The sequence below is a fragment of the Notamacropus eugenii genome, chromosome 6 (genome assembly GCF_028372415.1).
Source record: "Notamacropus eugenii isolate mMacEug1 chromosome 6, mMacEug1.pri_v2, whole genome shotgun sequence".
Classification (NCBI taxonomy): Eukaryota; Metazoa; Chordata; class Mammalia; order Diprotodontia; family Macropodidae; genus Notamacropus; species Notamacropus eugenii.
Window position 1 is genome coordinate 923,373 of NC_092877.1, and position 20,329 is coordinate 943,701.

The 20,329-nt window shown below is 38.7% G+C and overlaps 1 long non-coding RNA gene and 1 pseudogene across 1 annotated transcript in view; one reads left to right on the forward strand and one right to left on the reverse strand.

The window, feature by feature from the left end:
- The window catches only part of LOC140511502 (uncharacterized), a 189,400-nt gene that overhangs the window by 30,921 nt on the left and 138,150 nt on the right, over window positions 1–20,329 (reverse strand). The gene's annotated exons all lie outside the window — the stretch shown is intronic.
- On the forward strand, window positions 16,139–17,051 carry LOC140512885 (olfactory receptor 4P4-like; annotated as a pseudogene).

The window sequence follows — 20,329 nt, forward strand, 5'->3', positions numbered from 1 at the left end:
TGTAGTAAATTGGGAAAGAACTTTTACAGCTAATCTCGGGGATAAAGGCCTCATTTCTAGAATATATAGAGAACTGACTCAAACGTACAACTATACAAGTCATTCCCCAATTGATAAATGGTCAAAGGATATGAACAGGTAATTTATAGAGGAAGAAATAAAGGTATTTGTAATCATATGAAAAAAATGCTCTAAATCACTTTTGATTAGAGGGATGCAATTCAAAACAACTCTGAGGTACCTCATCACACCTATCAGACTGGCAAACATGACAGCACAGGAAAATGACAAATGATGGAGAGGATGTGGGAGAGTTGGAACACTAATTCATTATTGGTGGAGCTGTGATCTCATCCAACCATTCTGTAGAGCAGTTTGGAACTATGCCCAAAGCGTTACAAAAATGTGCATACCCTTTGACCGAGCAATACCGCTACTAGGACTGTATCCCCAAGAGATCATAAACATGGGAAAGTGTCTCACATATACAAAAATATTTATAGCAGCACTCTTTGTGGTTGCCAAAAATTGGAAATCAAGGGGATTCCCATCAATTGGGGAATGGCTGAATAAATTATGGTACATGAATGTGATGGAGTACTATTGCGCCATAAGAAATGATGAAAAAGAAGACTTCAGCAAAGCCTTGAAGGACTTAAATGATTTGATGCTAAGCCAACGGTGTAGAACCAGGAGAACTTTGTGCACAGCAATGACCACAGTGTGCGAGAGTTTTTTTTCTGGTAGACTTGGAACGTCGTAACAACGCAAGAACTTAAAAAAAGAAATTCCCAATGGTTTTCTAAGGCAAAATGCCTTCCACACTCAGAAAAATAACTATGGAATTTATAGCTTGACTATAGTGAAAATGTATTCAATAGGAAAGTGTATGTAAATCCTATATAGAATTGTATGGCGTCTTGGGGAGGGAGAGGATGGTGGGGGGCAGGTATGGAGGGGGTAAAAATATAAGTTTTATGGTAGTGATTGTAGAACATTAAAAAAATAAATAAAATTAGAAAAAAATTAAAAAATTAAAAAAATTAAAATGGGAAAAGCACCCACATGTACAAAAAAAAACCCTATAGATCCATTTTGTTTAAATAACTGATCTTTGCATAATCCAGTAGGAAGAACAAGTGTGTGTATGTATTTCTGTATGAGTATATGCATATATATATGTGTGTGTGTGTAAATTTATATGTTTGTATGTGTATATATATATGCAAACATATGTACTCATCTATAGACTCAGTTTGTACTAATTAAAAGTTTATTACATTAATTAAATAATATCTGAAATTGACAAGTATAAAAGAATCTGACATTTCTTTTCTTAACCTGTCAAACCCTTTAAACTTTAAAGTGAATTGACACTTTATGAAACAATTAAATTATTAATGTGGGCAAACGCAGTTGAGTCTTTGAGTACTTTGTGGGAATGACCATGATAGCAGTGAGAGATAGGTTTGCAATCGTATGTTAGTAGCCAGAGAAGAAGTAGGAACACGTAGCACAGAGACAAATAATGAAAGGCATATTGAATCAGACAAGATGGAAACAGGGGATTGGATGCTGAAGGAAAGCAGGTAGCAATGTGGGTGCTGGTGTATAAGGAGAGAGGCATCCATGTCTGACCAAGTTCTAAAGGGTTCCACAGCATCTACTTCAGTCGCCCTCACAGTTTTTGGAACAAATTGTTCTCAGCAGCCCATTCTGAGTGGAAGTCTTCTCATAATTGGAAAAGATCCCTTCACCCCCATCTCATCCATGAGTTTGAGCCCCTTCAGGAGCCCTCAACCTGGTTTAGCCTGTATATTAACACAGTTTTAGTGGAGTATAGCCACTTCTCATGGTATGGCTTCTTGGAGCCACAGGTGAGAGCTGAGTGCCAGGTAGACACCAAAGGTGAATGATCAGTCCTGAAAAGCGTCTAGTTTTCAGATAATATCCTATAAACCCAATTGGCTACTTATAAACTTACCATACTGTCAAGAAGAGAGAGGTGTTCAGGGAGATCGGAGGAAGATACAATTTTAAAACTTAAACAAATCAAATTAAAATGACATAATGGCAAGTATGAGGGTTAATATCTGGCAAGTCCTAAAGAAAGTTTTATAAAAACATTACAAAAGTCAGAGTTTCAAATTGTGATGCACAACTAGAGGTTATATTCGTGCACCGACTTGACTGTTTTGCAGTGACTCAATGTAAATGTTTTACAAAAGTGAATTTACGTTGTATCTGGAGGCGTATGGCAATTTGAAAACAATATATATTGGGAGATTGATGTTTTGTTTTAGGGTTTTTGCTTAGAAGAAGGACTTTTTGTTTCCCTAGATGGGATTCTGAGTAGCCATTTGTTAAGAGCCCCCCAACTACTCAGACGTTGTTGGTGCTTCCCCATTCAGTGTTTATATAGGTGGATATTTTATGTGTCAGACAGTTGGAGCCCTGCCTCTTGATCTTTGTACTAATTTCTCTGCTTGCACTTTCTCAGTTTTCATTTTCTCCAAGTTCAGGTTGTTGGCATTCCCCCCGAACCAATGATTGATTTATATACGTTTGATGAAAGAAGGATTGTTAATTTCTTGGATATCATCTTTACTTTATAAAGCAGATCGAAGAATCTGTGCTAGCAGGCTATCCTTGCTGTACTAGGGTGCTTTTTAATTCACCATTACAACACAAAGGACTAAGAATTGAAAAGTGAGAATTTGAAAGATGAAAAGGGCCTCCACCATCATCATTACCACATTACCAACACCCGATTTTACCGTAGACAAGGTATGAAAGGAAATGCAGGTTTGTGGCTTTATGAGCTATAAGGATTCATTGAGTTCTGGCTTGTTTTATCTTTTAGATAGATGCAAAGATAGATATTGCTTTACCTAGATTTCTTTACTTTCTCTTTTCTCTTTCAGAGACACCCCTTATTAAAAAAAAAAACAGAACAAAAAGAAAGAGAAAAAATTAAATACCAAAGTCAGAGAAAGAAATATGACATTGTGTACAACATTTTACACCCATGGATACTAAATTTCATAAAAGAAGAAGAGGAAATTGTGATTTTATATCTTTTCTTTGAGTCTAAGCCTGTATTTTCTAATTTCACAACATTCGGTTTCAACTTGTAGTTTGGTGTTCCTTCATTAAGATTATTATAATCATTGTGCATACTAGTTTCCTGTTGTTGCTGTTGCTGCTGCTGCTGCTTTGTTGTTATTGGGAGGAGGAACAAAGTGGAAGTAAGGGTGGAGGAGGAGGAGAGGGGAGAACAAGAGAAGGAAAAGGAGTAAACTTTGGCTAAAAATGATACATTTAAGCAAATCAAAACAAAACAAAAATGCCATTTATCCATTACTGACTGCAGTAAAAATAAAGGCTTTATCACTGGCTTATGCCTATTGCTTAGTAAAAGATTTCCCTTTAGAAGGAAAAAGAAAGAAACAATTTGGCATAAATTGATTTGAATATATTGGCTCTTTCCTAGAGAAACATAATGAGCCTCCCTGGGAAATAATGGGTAGCAAACCAGCTTAAAGAACAAGGTATGGCACAACCAGCTATATAATGACACAATCAACTGTCCCATGGAGAAACAGTTTGTCTTTATAGTCACGATGCCAACATCCATTGCCCATTAGATATCCATAGAAACATTTTAACAATAATAGAATGATAACATATATCCTGAATGAAAATTTTGGATAGATAATAAATTTCTTTCTAAAAAATCTACCATCAACTAAATTTCCTTCTGTATCATTTTGTTTTTTTTAAGATTATTTGTAAATCTCAATATGCTGTAACTATATATCAATCAAAGAGGTCAGAAAAGTGTATACAAGGGCACTATTTAGGTCACTCTGAAGAACTTTGTTATAAATTGTGAGACACACGCCATGACCAGTGATAAAGCATTCATTTGTATATCTGCAGCCCTGGGAGACATGGGAGACATGGGAGACACTTGCAAAGAACTGTCTAGCATGGCATGCATCCATTAAAATAGGTGCTGTACTCTTTCACCAAAGCAAACTTACAGAAACTCAAAAGAAGTATGAAATGGGAAAATTTAAATGCATCTCCACTCCAAATATTCACATGGACTAGTTGTGCCTTGCTGGGGATGGAAGCTCAATTCCATGTGGACAGTCTCGGGCGGGTAAAGGTGGGAACTTCTAAATCTTAGAGTTCTCACGAGGCCCCCCAGGAAATGACTGGGAATCGAGGTGAACCGAGCTATCTCGTGTATTTCCGCCTCTTCCCGTGAGAAACGTGATGAGAGAGAGCTCTCCCCGCCCTCGAGATTGTCCCGGATCTGGGCACACTATTGTTATCTAACAGCACGGTATTCAGATGCAAACTATACGGCTGGAGAGCTTAAGTAGGATCAGGAAAGCCTGAAAGCTCTCTTGGGCTGAGGGGCCACGTGTGTGGACAGAAGGCTCCGCATTTCCTCTTTCTTCTCTCCCCTCCCCCTCTCTCCCCACTTATACTTCTACTTCCAATCTCTTATTGTAAGATCTTTGTCTCCTTGGGAGATCTTTCTCTCTCCCTCCTAAGGAAGAATTCCTCTGCACTTGTAACCAGACCCTGAAATAAAGCTCAACCCTTGGTCGACTCTGGAACGTCCTTTCTCTCATACGAGCATCCGGTTTGGCCAGCCAAAGACCTCCGATAGAGGTAAGGTAAGACTCAGGTAGCCCTCAGGCCTCTAGGCCTGGCAGTTGGCGTCTCCGAACAGAGGACTGGGAGCGCAGATATCCTGGGTGCCTGGGAACACCCGGAAGGGGCTGTGAAAGACGCGAGTCCCCAATCCTAGATTCGGAAGGAGAGAAAGAGTGAGAGTAGCTTCCCACACCCATGGGAAAAGGGCAGGGATGGGGAATCAATTTCCAGAAATAAAGCCAGAGGAACAGGAGGTCTGGGCTGCGATACTTTACAGGGAATGCAGGGAGGCGGGGGTCACTATAGAGTTAAACGACCTCCGAGAATTTTGTAAAAGGATTTGGAAAGTTTCTCCTTGGCTCGAGCAGACAGGAATATCAAGAGAAAGATTGGGAGCGGTCGGAGAACAAATGACCGCTTATGAGCAACAATGCCCCGGGGAGCTGGAGGATTTAGATTTCCTGATATTCGGTGTAATTAAGAGTCTTTTGGAAGGGCCGGAGAGGCCAGGGCAGGATTGGAATGAAAGTGGAAGCGGAGAGAGGGGAGGGGAGAACCCTGGTAAGCAGAAAGTTAAGGAGTGTAGAGAAAAAATAGATTCGGAGCACCATCTAGCTGATGGGAAAAGCGAAGCAGGGGAGCATACTCCGTGTCTTCCCTCTGCGCCTCCTTATAGCATGCTCCATTGGTCAGACAGTCTAGGGCCACAGTCCAGTTTGGAAAAGGGAATACGAAAGGCTATAGAGAATGGAGAAGACGTAGGGACATTTCCTGTGCTAGAAATAGAGGACCCCAGTGTCCCCGGTGGGGTTCGGAGGAGCCACATACCTATAGAGTGGAAGAGAGTAGTGACTCTCAAAGAGGCTTGTACCAAGCACGGCCCCAATTCACCCTTTGTCATAGCCATGCTTGAGACTCTCAGTGGTCAGTTCGTTCTGACTCCTAATGACTAGAAGAGCTTAGCCAGAGCCTGCTTTACCCCTGGGCAGAAAGAAATAAGTACAGGGAGGGGCCAGGACCCTTGTTTTTCATGTGGAAAGCCAGGTCACCTAGCCAGACAATGTAGGAAGTCGGGAAACGGGGTGAGGGGCCCCTCGAGGGCCCCGAAAGTGTACCCTATGGCAGAGAATCGGGACGGCCCCTTGGAGGGAGAATACAGGAGATTATGGGGCCAGAGGAAGGAATGCAACACCTTTACAGCTTAGAGAAGTGCCAGCTTGCAGCTCATCAGTTTACTATGATTCCCCTGAGAGACCCCATACAGGAGGAATCCCTGATATTACAGAACCCCTCTCATGCACCCGTAGTTATATATACAGGAGTTTATCCCACCGGCACCACAGCACTTCCATGCTCCAATGTGGTAGCCGAGCCAGCTCATATAGACAATCATCTTCCCATAGCTATTGCCCTTCCCTTAAAGCACTCAGTTCAAATCCAGTTACTAAAGGAAATAGGACAGAATAGACCTGAGTGTACAATCTGGCTCAATGGAATTCCCATGACTGGCCTCTTTGATACTGGAGCGGATAGGACCTACCTTAGCGGTCGCTCAGTACCCCGGCACTGGAAGCTTAAAGAAAGCCAGAGACCAGTGTGGGGAATAGGAGGGTGCCAAAATACCTTAGAGACAATGCACCCAGTAAAGTGGGAGGTAGAGGATCGCCAAGGGACCGTATGGCCATTGGTGATTCCAGGACTTAGTTTAAACATCTGGGGCAGAGACATCATGAGCCGCCTGGGGATGAAGCTATCAAATTTTTAGTAAGGGCCATTGCAGTTGCACTGGAGTCCCCACCCTTGAATTGGAAGTCAGACACCCCGATTTGGGTGGAGCAATGGCCCCTGACTCCAGAAAAACTCCAGGCACTACAACTATTGGTTAAGGAGCAATTAGAAAAAGGAAATATAGAGCCATCACAGTCACCCTGGAATGCTCCTGTGTTTGTTATAAAGAAAAAATCCGGGAAATTCAGGTTCCTTACAGATCTAAGGAAGGTAAATCAGTCTCTCATGCCTATGGGAGCCCTGCAACCAGGTCTCCCTTCTCCTAATGCCATCCCGGATGGTTGGTCACTTATAATCATTGACATTCAGGATTGTTTTTTTTTCCATTCCTTTAAACAAAGTAGATTGTCCTCAGTTTGCTTTTACAATACCTCACCCCAATAACGAAGGACCTGCAAAGAGGTATCAGTGGAAGGTATTGCCCCAAGGTATGAGTTGCAGCCCCACCATCTGCCAGTGATATGTTAATCAAGCATTAGAAAGCCCCAGACAGCAATACCAATGCAAAATCATCCATTATATGGATGACATCCTTATAGCTGCACCTCAGCTCAAGGATCTGGAGAAGTGTTTCCAAGCAGTAGAAAGGAACCTTCTAGGACTAGGATTAGTTATTGCTCCTGAAAAGATACAGAGAGGACCCAGTTACAAATATTTGGGATATCAGATACAGGGCACCATCATTCGGCCGGAACCCCCAAAATGGGAAATAAAGATCCAAACACTCAATGATGCTCAGAAACTAGTAGGAGCTATCCAATGGATAAGATCAAAGGTGCCTATACCTCTACCTCTCATGCAACCTTCATATTCACTATTGACAGGAGACTCTGCTTTAAATTCCCCACGAACATTGATTCCTGAAGTAGCCAAGGCCATAGAGGCAATAAAAAAACAATTTTTAGAGTCCACCACATTCCGGTGGGATCCAGGAAGAGATGTGGAGGTATCTATTATCTCCACCACACCTCCCTATGCCGTCATACACCAAAAAGAGAAGCCCCTAGAGTGGGTATATTTAAGTAAAACAGGAAGCAGTTTACTAAACAAGTGGGAATTTCTAGGACGGTTAGCACTAGAGGCAGTAAAAAGAGCTACCCACATGTACCAAAAACAGCCAATTCTTTATGCTACACTCACCACTAAGGATGTAGAAGAGTTAGCTCAGAATTACGTTTCTTGGGCCACTATACTCCAGTGGGCCCAGGTGAAACCAAATTCGACTTTCCTATTCAAAGAGTTATTACAGTGGGCCCCAGCACCAGTGAAAAGGTACTCACCAAACCCAGTAGAGTGGCCTAACATTTTTACAGATGCCACAAAACATCACAAGGCATCTATTTATAATTCGGCCTCCCAAGAGATATATATAGTTAACACACCCTACACCTCTACTCAACAGAACGAGTTGGAAGCTATAATCCAAGCTCTCCAAATATATAATGACATACCCATTAACATTATTACTGATAGTCAGTATGCATCTTTATTAATATCACGGATTGAGGACTCTATTGTAGATTATCGGTCCAATATTTTTTCACAGTGTGAGCGGCTATTGACCACCATTAATAACAGAACACACCCTTTTTATGTTTTAAATGTGCGCTCACGTACTAATGGCACAGGACCAATTTTTGAAGGAAATCAAATAGCAGACAATTCACTATACCTTGTAGGGCACACTGTGGAACCACAGGAAAGGGCCCAAAAGGCTCATGATAGGTTCCACCTAGCCACAGAAGCCCTCTGCAAATTATATGGGATAACTCAAGAACAGGCCAGAAAAATTGTTAAGAGCTGTCTCCAATGTATCCCATTCCACCCATCTCTAGACCAGGGTGTCAATCCTCGTGTCTTGGCACCCAAGGAAATTTGGCAAATGGATGTCACCCATCTTAAGGGCCAGTGCATACATGTGACAGTTGACACATGGTCCGGATTCCTTATGGTGACTTTACAGCCAGGTGAATCGAGTGCTAAAGTAATTCAACATCTTTGGCACTGTTTTTCTGTTTCAGGTTTACCCTTAGAAATAAAGACAGATAACGGTCCTGCCTATACTTCTCAAACCTTTACACACTTCCTCCGCGATCTAGGGATTCGACATGTTACAGGAATCCCCTACAATCCACAAGGCCAGGCCATAGTGGAAAGGGCCAATCTCACCTTAAAGGCGATCCTCGCTAAACAAAAAAGGGGAGAAAGAGGTCGCCTAACACAATCAGAGCTTGATACAGCTGTGTATACACACAATTTTTTGCATATCTCAAAAAACTCACATACTACTCCAGCTATGAGACATTTTGTGACTATTCCAAGACAACCTCGCAAGGAAAGTAATACTCAGGCTGGAAATAAGGACACATGGGCCATGGTAAAGGATATGGCCTCAGGGAAATGGCAAGGTCTGTATAAGATACCAATATGGGGTCCAGGGTATGTTTGTGTTTCCACAGGAAAAAGGAATGCATGGATTCCCATTAGAAGGATCCGTAGGTGGAAACCGGTGTTGGAGACGGCAGAGACGCAGGAGGTGGAGACCCCGGAGAGCCCGGAGACCCCGGAGAAGGATCATGCACCACCTGAGTCTGCTGCTAACAGCTTTAACCCTGCTGCCCAGAGAGGAAGCAACACTCATCCCAACATTGCTGACCACTCCATCTAGGCATCTCTTTCCAGCGGCTGAAGGAGGACTTTGATACCACAAACCCAGGACATTGGGGGGGGGAGGGGGTGACCAACTTTTCGGGAGATGACCAACTTTTCGCCTGAATACCACAGGCTTGGCCATTCAGGCTTGGCCGTAGAGATCCATTTGCATGACTGAGGGGGTGGTGATGTGTAAGGTGCCAGCACTAGCTGCTTCTCTTAGAATATGCTTTGGAATTAGTGATTGCCCTTTCTCTTGCTGTAACTCAGCCATTTAGTTTCATCTTTGTTTTATTTGATGCCTCTCTTTGTCAGTTGTGCTAGCTGCAGATTTCTGTGTAAATGAAGTCTTGTTGTGGGGTACTCATATGCTAAAGGCCTTCCTAATCCACTCAGCCTCCAGCCACTGTTTGCTCTAGAGCCATGTGCGCACAGCGCAAAACACAAAGGGGGAGATGCTGGGGATGGAAGCTCAATTCCATGTGGACAGTCTCGGGCGGGTAAAGGTGGGAACTTCTAAATCTTAGAGTTCTCACGAGACCCCCCAGGAAATGACTGGGAATCGAGGTGAACCGAGCTATCTCGTGTATTTCCGCCTCTTCCCGTGAGAAACGTGATGGGAGAGAGCTCTCCCCGCCCTCGAGATTGTCCCGGATCTGGGCACGCTATTGTTATCTAACAGCACGGTATTCAGATGCAAACTATGCGGCTGGAGAGCTTAAGTAGGATCAGGAAAGCCTGAAAGCTCTCTTGGGCTGAGGGGCCACGTGTGTGGACAGAAGGCTCCGCATTTCCTCTTTCTTCTCTCCCCTCCCCCTCTCTCCCCACTTATACTTCTACTTCCAATCTCTTATTGTAAGATCTTTGTCTCCTTGGGAGATCTTTCTCTCTCCCTCCTAAGGAAGAATTCCCCTGCACTTGTAACCAGACCCTGAAATAAAGCTCAACTCTTGTTCGACTCTGGAACGTCCTTTCTCTCATACGAGCATCCGGTTTGGCCAGCCGAAGACCTCCAATAGAGGTAAGGTAAGACTCGGGTAGCCCTCAGGCCTCTAGGCCTGGCAGTGCCTGAACTGTAATAGAGTCTTTTGAGCTTGTCTGATCAACCATAATCAGGCACACCATACCTTGACCTTAACAGAGTGATGTAATTTTGTTCCTCTTCAAGCATGAAGAAAAAACAACCAACCAAGCAACTACCTGTATATAATTTCTGCCGCATAATGCAGTTTTCATACCATTACACAAATATTCTATCTTTTTTAAGAGTTCAGCTTTAGTAATTTAGCATCTAAGGAACTGAATAGTCATTAAGAGCACTGTACCCTATTATTAGCCTATCTGCATTGTCACTTTTAGAAAAAAGTCGTTTGATCCCTATATAGATTTGAACAATACTCTCAAAATGTCAAACGCCTTATAAGAGTTGGCTATTTCAATCAAAAGTAGAGGTTGTATATCCACATTCTTTCAAACTGAGAAATTGTGACTTTTGCATATATGACTAAATTCAATTTTAATAATATTTTATAGAGATAACAAAATTACGACTTCAAATATGAGAATAAATTGGTTTAACATTTTTATAATCAATGTAAATATCATTGGGTTAGTAAAATACTCTTCTTTCTTTAGTTTCTAATTTCAACGTATTCCTTTAATTTTATCAATTTCTTTTCATGATTGGGGAAAATGTATTAGTAATTATGAAGTAATGTAAATAATTCATGTCACTCTGTTTTAGAAACTGTCACTACACTTCCTTAGGGACCTAGGTAACACAAAGAGAAAAAAGTAGACATAAAATATCTATAGTTATAGGACTGGATCCACAAAATCCCTCAGCCTTCATTGAAATGAGTAACGTAATATAATCATTAAGATTTTAGTGTTTGAGAGGGAGAACCTTAGAGACTGAGTTCCTCTACTATTCACATTGTGTTTAGTAAAGATGGAAACAAATTGTCTCAGAAAAAAAAGAGGATTTCTTGGCTTTGATTTTCTCCTGCATAAAATGGGAATAATAATAATATAATATACCAGAAGGTTTTTGTGCTATTTAAATGACTTAGTATTTGTAAAAAGCACTTGGTCCTGGCACACAGGAGACCCCATGTAAGTCCTTATTCACTTCTTTTTATAGTTCTTTATGGAATTGAACTATTATGTTTCTTACGTGTTCCCTGGGGGATGATTTTAAGCTTGTCAATTAATCAGAGATAAATGGTTTTGCAGTTGTCTTTAATTTTTTTTTTTATTATCGTCACTGTTTATATTGTTCTTCTGGACCCCTTATTTTACTCAACATCAGTTCATGCAAAATATTCTATGATTTTCTGAATTTGGAAGGATAGTATTGCAAAGAAAAAAGGGGTGTTAATGTCAAAGTTAATGAAAGATTAAAGATCATGAGGGGTAAGGAAAGTAAGTTGGTAATTGGAAGGTCATAGAAAATCTCGGAAGCCAGATTTCAAAAACTTTAGTAACATATTGCCCTAATAAGATATAATGGCCTCCTGTCAGATGCACACTCAGATACTGAGGGGAAATCCAGATCTATACTGTTTGTTTTAAACTGTCATACCTATCAACCTACAGAATCTATCTATCTATGGACATGTGGACAATGCTTCTATGTTATTGTTACATGAATGGGTTCAGTTGAATGATAAAGGCGAAGTGATCTAATATGTTAATGAAATATACTTAAATATATGCATGTTGTTTTATCCAATAAACCGTAAAATGCTCAAAGGCAACCATCATTTAATTTTTGGCCATATCCTATGCCTTTTGAATGGAGTCTGTTGCATTTTAAATTTTATTTTCTAAATTTGAAGGAGAGCTAACATTACATTGGTATATAGAACTGATGAATCGTTTTTTTAGCGGGGAGGGGGATCATCAGATTCGAGTTCAAACAGCTAGTGCGCTGAATTCAGATTTGAACTCAAGTCCTTCTGACTCCAGGGCTGGTGCTCTATTCACTGCATCATCTTGATGCCACCTGATAAACGCATCTTACCTCCTAATGTGGAAAAGTACCTGCCTTGTAAATAGGGCAGTGCTCCATGGGGCACCAAAAGATTAATCTTTTTTTTTTTTTTATGTTGACCCAGGCAATCTCTGCTAGAGTAGGAACTTGAATTGAGATCTTCCTGACTCTGAGGTAATCACTGCATCACCCCACTTTTCCTCCACTGTGTCGAGTTGTTGGTAGATAACAGAGGTATAACAAATGCTTGATTGAACAACCAACTGATTAACTCATTCACTAAAGCTGAACTTTGTCTTTGTATTTTAAAATCTTACTTTGCTAAGTTGCTTGGAAATGTTTCCAGGAAACCAAATCCCAAGGGTGCCTCACAAGTCTTTAAATTCACTTTTCTCTATGACACCACAGAAAGCAGCTAATGTACTAACAGTTTTGTGTTGGAAAATCTGTTTTCCTTCTGAGCTACAAACCGTGAAAAGAAGGAAACACTTCTTGCTCCTTAGAGTGAATTGAAGTCACCTAAAACAAATTACCTTCTCTCACCCCGCCTGTTGATACAAATAGATCATTCTCTTGGGACAAAACAAAAGCCCATATTTGCCAGTAATGTTTGACCAGATGTCAGTCTTCATTTCTTGGCACCAGGCATGTTTTGGATGGGATCAAATCTCCTGTGAATGGATTTCTTTCCATTTTTTGTGTTGTACTGTAAATTTTCTTCGATGTGTTTGTACTCATTGATTTTAGGACTTGATTGTCCCTCATAACATTACTCATCCAATTTTTCACAACGTTTATTCAATATGTTTATATACACGTGACAGATAAATAAAAAGGCAGTCTTTCAAAGTTATTTTTCCCTACAAAAGTCATAGTCTTATTATATTAGATCACCTAGGTTCCTGCATATCCATCTCAGATACTCATATGCTCTTATGTTATGTGCTCATCATCCTCCAATGAACCTATTTTTTTTATTAACCCTCCCCCCTAAGCCAAGAAACTGCCTGAGATTAAAGGTCTTCAACATTAATGATATAGAATATTATGCCTTAAGGCTAGGGTTAAAGAAAATGGTTCTTGGTAAGAAGAACTTTAGTTAAGGCATTTCAAGGCTCAAAATGATGCTGGGAAAATCTCCTTTTCTTTTTTGTTTGGAATCATTTCACCATCACAAGCATTTGTGGACTAGACAGGGCACAGCCAAGAAATATATCAGAAAATAAGTAAATAAAACTGTTAAAATCAGACAGATTTAGATATTAAATCTAACCATTGACCCTTAATAGCAATATGGTAATGGAAAAATCATATAACTTCACGAAATTACAGATTTAATTTGAGTCTTCACTGAACTACTGATTGGCTTAGTGAGTGTCTTTGAAACTGTCACTATATCCCTCTGATTATTAAACTTTAAAGGGAGACTTTGTAAATTTGATCATGATGGATTTGTAGCTGAAACAAATACTTAAAATCTTTGAGGTAAATCTTTTCATTTTACAGATGAAGAAACAGAAACACAGAGAAGTTAGTGGTCACGCAGGGATGGTGCAGGGGATTTGAACTCAGGTCTGGTAATTCCCAATTCAGGATGATCTCCCATGTATGTCATCCTGTCTCTATAGTCCTTACATTTTTGATGTTCAGTTGTGCAAGTAAGGTCATATTCTTCATAGTCTCATTTGAGGTTTTCTTGGCAAAGATACTGGATTGTTTTGCCATTTCCTTCTGCAGTTAATTTTACAGATTATGGAACTGAGAAGAATAAGGTCAGGGGTAGAGAACCTTATGGACTCAAGGTTACATGGGGCCCTCTAGTTCCTCAAGTGCCGTCATTTGATTTAATCCAAACTTCACAGAACAAATCCGTTTATAAAAGAATTTGTTTGGTAAAACTTGGAGTTAATCAAAAGGCTGCACCTAAGAACCTAGAAGGCCATGTGTGGACTCAAAGATGCAGGTTCCTCTCAACCAATGAACAAGGTTAAGTAACTTGCCAAAGTCATACAGTTAGGGTACATAGGTCTTCCTGATTCCAGTATTGGAATTCTGTCCACTGTGCCACCTCATTGCCCCAATGTGCCTTACAGCTCTATATCTTTGAAAAAGATTCCCTTTTCCTAGAAAAGATTTTCTTTTCCTCACACTTCTGAAACTCTACTTTTGAGGAGGCAGCTCAGGTTAAGATTCTTTACTTTTGGAGTTTAAATCTGCTCTCAAAGAAGAATAATAGGTGTTTGTCGTTTCAATGTGTTTTTGGGTAGCTATAGGGATAGCTTTCATGTACAAAGCTCTGGGAAAATTAATGTATGAAGTGGTTAAAATTGTTATTCCTTCCTCCTGTGTCATCCTCCATCCATTGATGTGTTTGAATGTTACAATTTACTTATGTGAGTTAAAATCAAGATTAGAGGAACATTCCTATCAAGGACTACCAGGGAAAATAGATACATAGATGCATAGATGGATGGATGGATAGATGATGGGTAGATGAATAGATAGATTAAGAGATAAAAAATAGATTAATGGATGTATAGAAAGATGATGAATACTTGGAAAGATTAAAATGTAAAAAGATAGATGGATGGTATAGATAGATTAATGAGAAACCAAAAGGACTGGGATCAATATTAGCTCCAAAGAACAGATGATTATAAAGATGCCTCTTTTCTCTCTGCAGAAATGTATCACACTACAAATATTGAATATGGTTGATTCAGCTTGATTTTTTTCTACAAGTAGTGCTTCTATGGTTTTCCCATTCCCACTTAGAAGTCATAAGACACAGGAAGAATCAGAGGTACCTTCATCTTTTTTAGAAAAGAACATTGATCCCATATGTCATTAATGTAATTAATCATTCATTGGATCAATCAAGGTCAGCTTGTCTTTGTTATTTTTTTTTTAGTAATAATATTAATTCAGTGACAAAGTTTTTTTTTCAGATTAGTTAGGCTTCATGTTAGGATCGCTATTAAAATACCTTATTAATGTATGTGAAAATGTTTTCTTAATTTACAGTGGAGATCTGGTCAGGAGTGGGATGGGGATCTTTGTTTCCATAATGAGAGAGATGGAAAGCAATGAACTGAGAAATTCCTGTGACTGAATATCAAAATATATCAATAAATTTAAAAAGAAAACTAATTGAGGAAATTGTAAAAGTCAAAAGTTAGCTACATAGGAAAGATAGGCATAGCATTTAATCCACTTGATCTGAAATTTTTTAAATATACAACATGGAATATTTAGTCATGAAGGAGAAAAAAAAACTGTGAAAATACTATGATTTAAATTTTCCAAGGCTATGTTTGGAGAATCCAAATTCCATCAGGTTTTGTGAAGCTAGAATTCTCTGACCAATAAAATAAAATCTAAACAAGGATCAGCCTTACTATGTTTGAAAAGGTTCAAAATAACATTTTTGATGCTGAGGTGATAGATCATTTTCTGCCACAGCAAGAGAGAATTTTGTTTTCTTAAGTGAAGAAAGATTGCTTCCCAAAAACCTTGCAAAGGTACATAAAAAACTATGAGATATTATTATTATTATTTTGAAGAAGCCTTTGCCCTGGTTTTTATGCTTCCACCCCCGTCCTCCTCTTCCCTCCCCCCCTGCTTGTCAAATGCTAAATGTCATGACATCACTGGTTTTTTTATTTTGATTTGACTTTGCTTCTCATTTGCATTATCCCAGGACAAAAAAAAATGAATAGGTAAAGTTACTTTCCATTATAATAAATGTCTTATATTATGACAATTAAGTATACTATTAAGTATTAAAACTTGATATATAGATAGATAGATATAGTATATATATATGAATATATAGTAATTATTTAATATATATTCTTATTATTTCAAGTTATGACTTGGAAACTGTAGTTATAAATGAATCTATTTTAAAATTTATCTAAATTGGGTTTTATATGCTACAAATATAAAAGATATCAATAATTTTTCCTATTCCACATAATTTCAGGTTAATTAATATTTTACTTCATATTTATCACCTACTCTAACTACATGAAAAATCAGAACAATGTCACCGAATTTGTTCTCTTGGGACTTTTTATGAACAAAGAGATGAAGAAAATATGTTTTGTATTCTTCTTGCTCTGTTATTTTGCATTCTTCCTCGGTAACTTCATCATCTTCATCATTGTCACATGTAGCCATCTAATTCAGCAACCCATGTACTATCTTTTGTGTCACTTGGCACTCACAGATTTAGCCTCTACTTCTATTACCCTCCCCACTGATCAGAATCTTAGCTGCAGACAGCAAAATCATCTCCTTTACTTGCTCTATGACTCAGCTCTTTGCTGCTTATTTGCTGGGAGGTGTTGAAATGTTCATTCTGGTATCTATGGCCTTTGATATCTACATTGCCATCTGTAAACCTTTGCACTACACAGTCATGCTAAGCCAGCACCGATGTAACATGCTGATATTGACTGTCTAGGCAGTGGTCTTTTGGCATTCCATTGCTCAGTTACTCATGATCCTTTGGTTACCTTTCTGTTGCCCTAATCAGATTGACCACTACATATGTGATGTGAAACCACTCCTGAAACTGATCTGCACTGACACTCATGCTCTTAGTATCTTGGTGATTGCTAACAATGGGATGTTCAGTTTGGTTACTTTTCTTCTCCTTCTAGCATCTTATGTAGTTATATTGTATAATCTTTGAATGCACTCAGGAGAGGATAGACACAAAGCCCTCTCCACCTGTGGCTCTCACATTATGGTTGTAGTCCTGTTCCTTCTGCCCTGTGTCTATACCTATTTGCCACCTCTCAGTGACAATAATATTGAGCAAGTATTTTCTGTATTGTACACTGTTATTGCACCCATCCTGAACCCTCACATCTACACTCTGAGAAATACACAAATAAAGAATGCTATGTGTAAACTGTGGTACCACCATACATAATAGGATTAAAATAAAACATGTAGCATTAAACTTGATTTATGCATTGAGTCCATAGTGTCAAAATCTGTTTCCATATTTCTCAGTTTTCTGGAATGAGCAGTACCCAACAATAAACCCAATAAATATCTTTAAAAAGCTATGGATTCATCTTGTGTAAATTATTGATCTCTGCTTAACCCAGTAGAAAGAACGTGTGTGTGTGTGTGTGTGTGTGTGTGCATATGCATATGTTTATATGTGTGTATGTATACACACAAATATATATATATATATATATACACACAAATTATACTAATTAAATGTTTATTGCATTAATTAAGTAATATCGCAAGACTTCAAGAATAAAAGTAACTGACCTTTGTTTTCTTGTTACCCTGTCAAATTCTTTAACCTTTAAAGTGAATTGATACTTTATGGAAGGCAGCCCTGAAAAGGGTCAGTTTTCCGACAATATTCCATATACCTAATTGGCTATTTATAATTCTTACATGTTGTCAAGCACAATCGAGTCTTTGAATACTCTGTGGGAATGACCATGATGGCAGTGGCAATTGTGTTTGTAATCATATGTTAATCGCCAGAGAGGAAGTAGGGACACAGCACAGAAATACAGAGACATATAATGAAAGGCATACTGAATTAGACAGGACGGAAACGGCTTTGGACGCTGAAGGAAAACAGGTAGCAATGCAAGAGTTGGTGGGTCAGGAGAGAGGCATCCATGTCTGACCAAATTCTAAAGGGTTCCACAGCATCTACTTCAGTTGCCTTCATGGCTTTTGGAACAAACTGTGCTCAACAGCCCATTCTGAGTGGAAGTCTTCTAATACAGACTCTCCTCATCCCCATCTTATTCATGAGTTTGAAGCCCTTCAGGAACCCTCAAAGTGGTTTAGCCTGTCTACTAACACAGTTTTAATGGGGTTTGGCTACTTTTCATGGTATAACTTCTTGGAGCCACAGGTGAGAGTTGAGTGCCAGGTAGATGCCAAAGGTGAATGAGCAGCCCTGAAAAGGGTCAGTTTTCTGATAATATCCTATATATCCGATTGGCTATTTATAAACTTAATGTACGGTCAAGAAGAGGGAGGTATTCAGGGAAACCAGAGGAAGATAAAATTTTAAAACTTTAAAAATATCAATTAAAATGATGCAATGGCAAATATGAGAGCTAATATGCGTCCCATATGACAAACCCTGAAGAAGATTTTGGAAGAGGAAAAGTCAGAGTTTCAAAATTGTGATGGATAATTAGTGTTGATTTTCCTACACCAAGATGACTTTCTTATTGTGACTCAGTGTAAATTTCTTATAGTTGACAATTGACATTTTATCTGGAGTCCTATGCAAGGGATTGGTGAGGGATTACGATGGAAGAACGAGATTTGAAAGTATTTCTCAGGGCAAGAAGTTAGTTAGACTTCAATCTGGGTATTGATTGGATTATGGACAAAAACTAGGAAAATGTTAAATAATTGTGCTACATCAATGAGTCCTATTGAATGGAATCACAGATAAACAAGAGAGAACAAAAGTTCAATCTAGTTTAGTCTGTACCTGATTCCTCATGATTTCCACAATATCCATGAGAAATGACTGTTCATCCTTTGTTTAAAGACCTCCATGAGGGTAGAATGCAGTCAGTATATCTAGAAGTAGTAGATTCAACATGTGGGTAATTGTGTTCAGTAAGAATTTATTCATTTCATGAAAACCCAAACTTGGATCTTTCAAATTTCTGCTCATTTTCCTAGTTCTACATTATTTGACTAAAGTCTGAAATATTTTCATTAAGAAATATGTTCACAAAACTAGGAAACTAGTTTTTCAAATATCTCTAAAAGAACTCATTTCTCAAATATATAGAGAACTGAGTCATATTTGTAAGAAGAAAAGCCATTCCCCAATTGAGAAATGGTCAAATGACATGAGTAGATAATTTTCAGATGAAGAAATCAAAGGAATCTATAGGCAAAAGAAAAATTGCTCTAAATCACAATTTATTAGAAAAAAACAAATTAATATAACTCTGAGGTACCTTTCCAGTCTTATCAGATTGGTTAATGAGCCAAAGAAATAAAATGATAAATATTGGAGAATATGTGGAAAAATTGAAACACTAATGCATTGATACATTAATAAACTTATCCAAGCATCTGGTGAGCAATTTGGAACTAAGCACAAAGGGCTAAAAAATTGTACATCCCTTTTGTTAGAATGTTTACTAATTTATTTTTAGTTTTCAATATTCATTTCCACAAAATTTTGAATTCCAAATTTTCTCCCCGTCTCTCCCCACCCCACCCGAAAACATTGAGTATTCTGATTACCTCTTTGACCAATCTGCAATCCTTTATAATATCCCTCCCTACCTTTGCCCCCATCTTCTCTCTTGTCTTGTAGGGCAAGATAAATTTCTATACACAATTACCTGTATTTCCTATTTCCCAGGTGTATGCAAAAAGAATTTTCAACATTTGTTCCTAAAACTTTGAGTTCCTACTTCTCTTCCTTCTTCTGTCCCCACCCATCCCCACTAAGAAGTGAAGCAATTCAATATAGGCTATATATGTGTCGTTTTACAAATGACTTCCAAAGTAGTCATGTTCTGTAAGCCTAACTATATTTCCCTCCATCCTACCTTGCCCCCCCCCATTTCTCCTATTCTCCCTTTTGACCTTGTCCCTCCCCAAGAGTGTTCACTTCTAATTTTTCCCTCCTTCCATTTGCCTTACCTTCCATCATCCCCCCTACCCTGCTTATCCCCTTCTTCCCTACTTTCCTATAGTGTAAGATAGGTTTCATAACAAATTGAGTGTGCGTATAATTCCTTCTTGAGCCAAATGTGATAAGAGTAAGCTTCACTTTTTCCCTCTCACTTCCTCCTTTTTCCCCTCCACTGATAAAAGCTTTTTCTTGCCTCTTTTATGAGAGATAATTTGCCCCATTCCATTTCTCCATTTCTCCTCTCCATATATTCCTCTATCATCCTTTAATTTTTTTAGATATGATCCCTACCTATTCAACTCACGTTGTACTCTCTCTCTCTCTCTCTCTCTCTCTCTCTCTCTCTCTCTTTATATATATATATATATATATATATATATATATATATATATATATATATATATATATATATATATATATATATAATCCCTCCAACTATTCAATTATGAGAAAAGTTTCAAGATTTACAAATATTATCTTTCTATGTAGGAATGTAAACAGTTCAACTTTAGTAAGTCCCTTCTGATTTGTCTTTTCTGTTCACCTTTTCA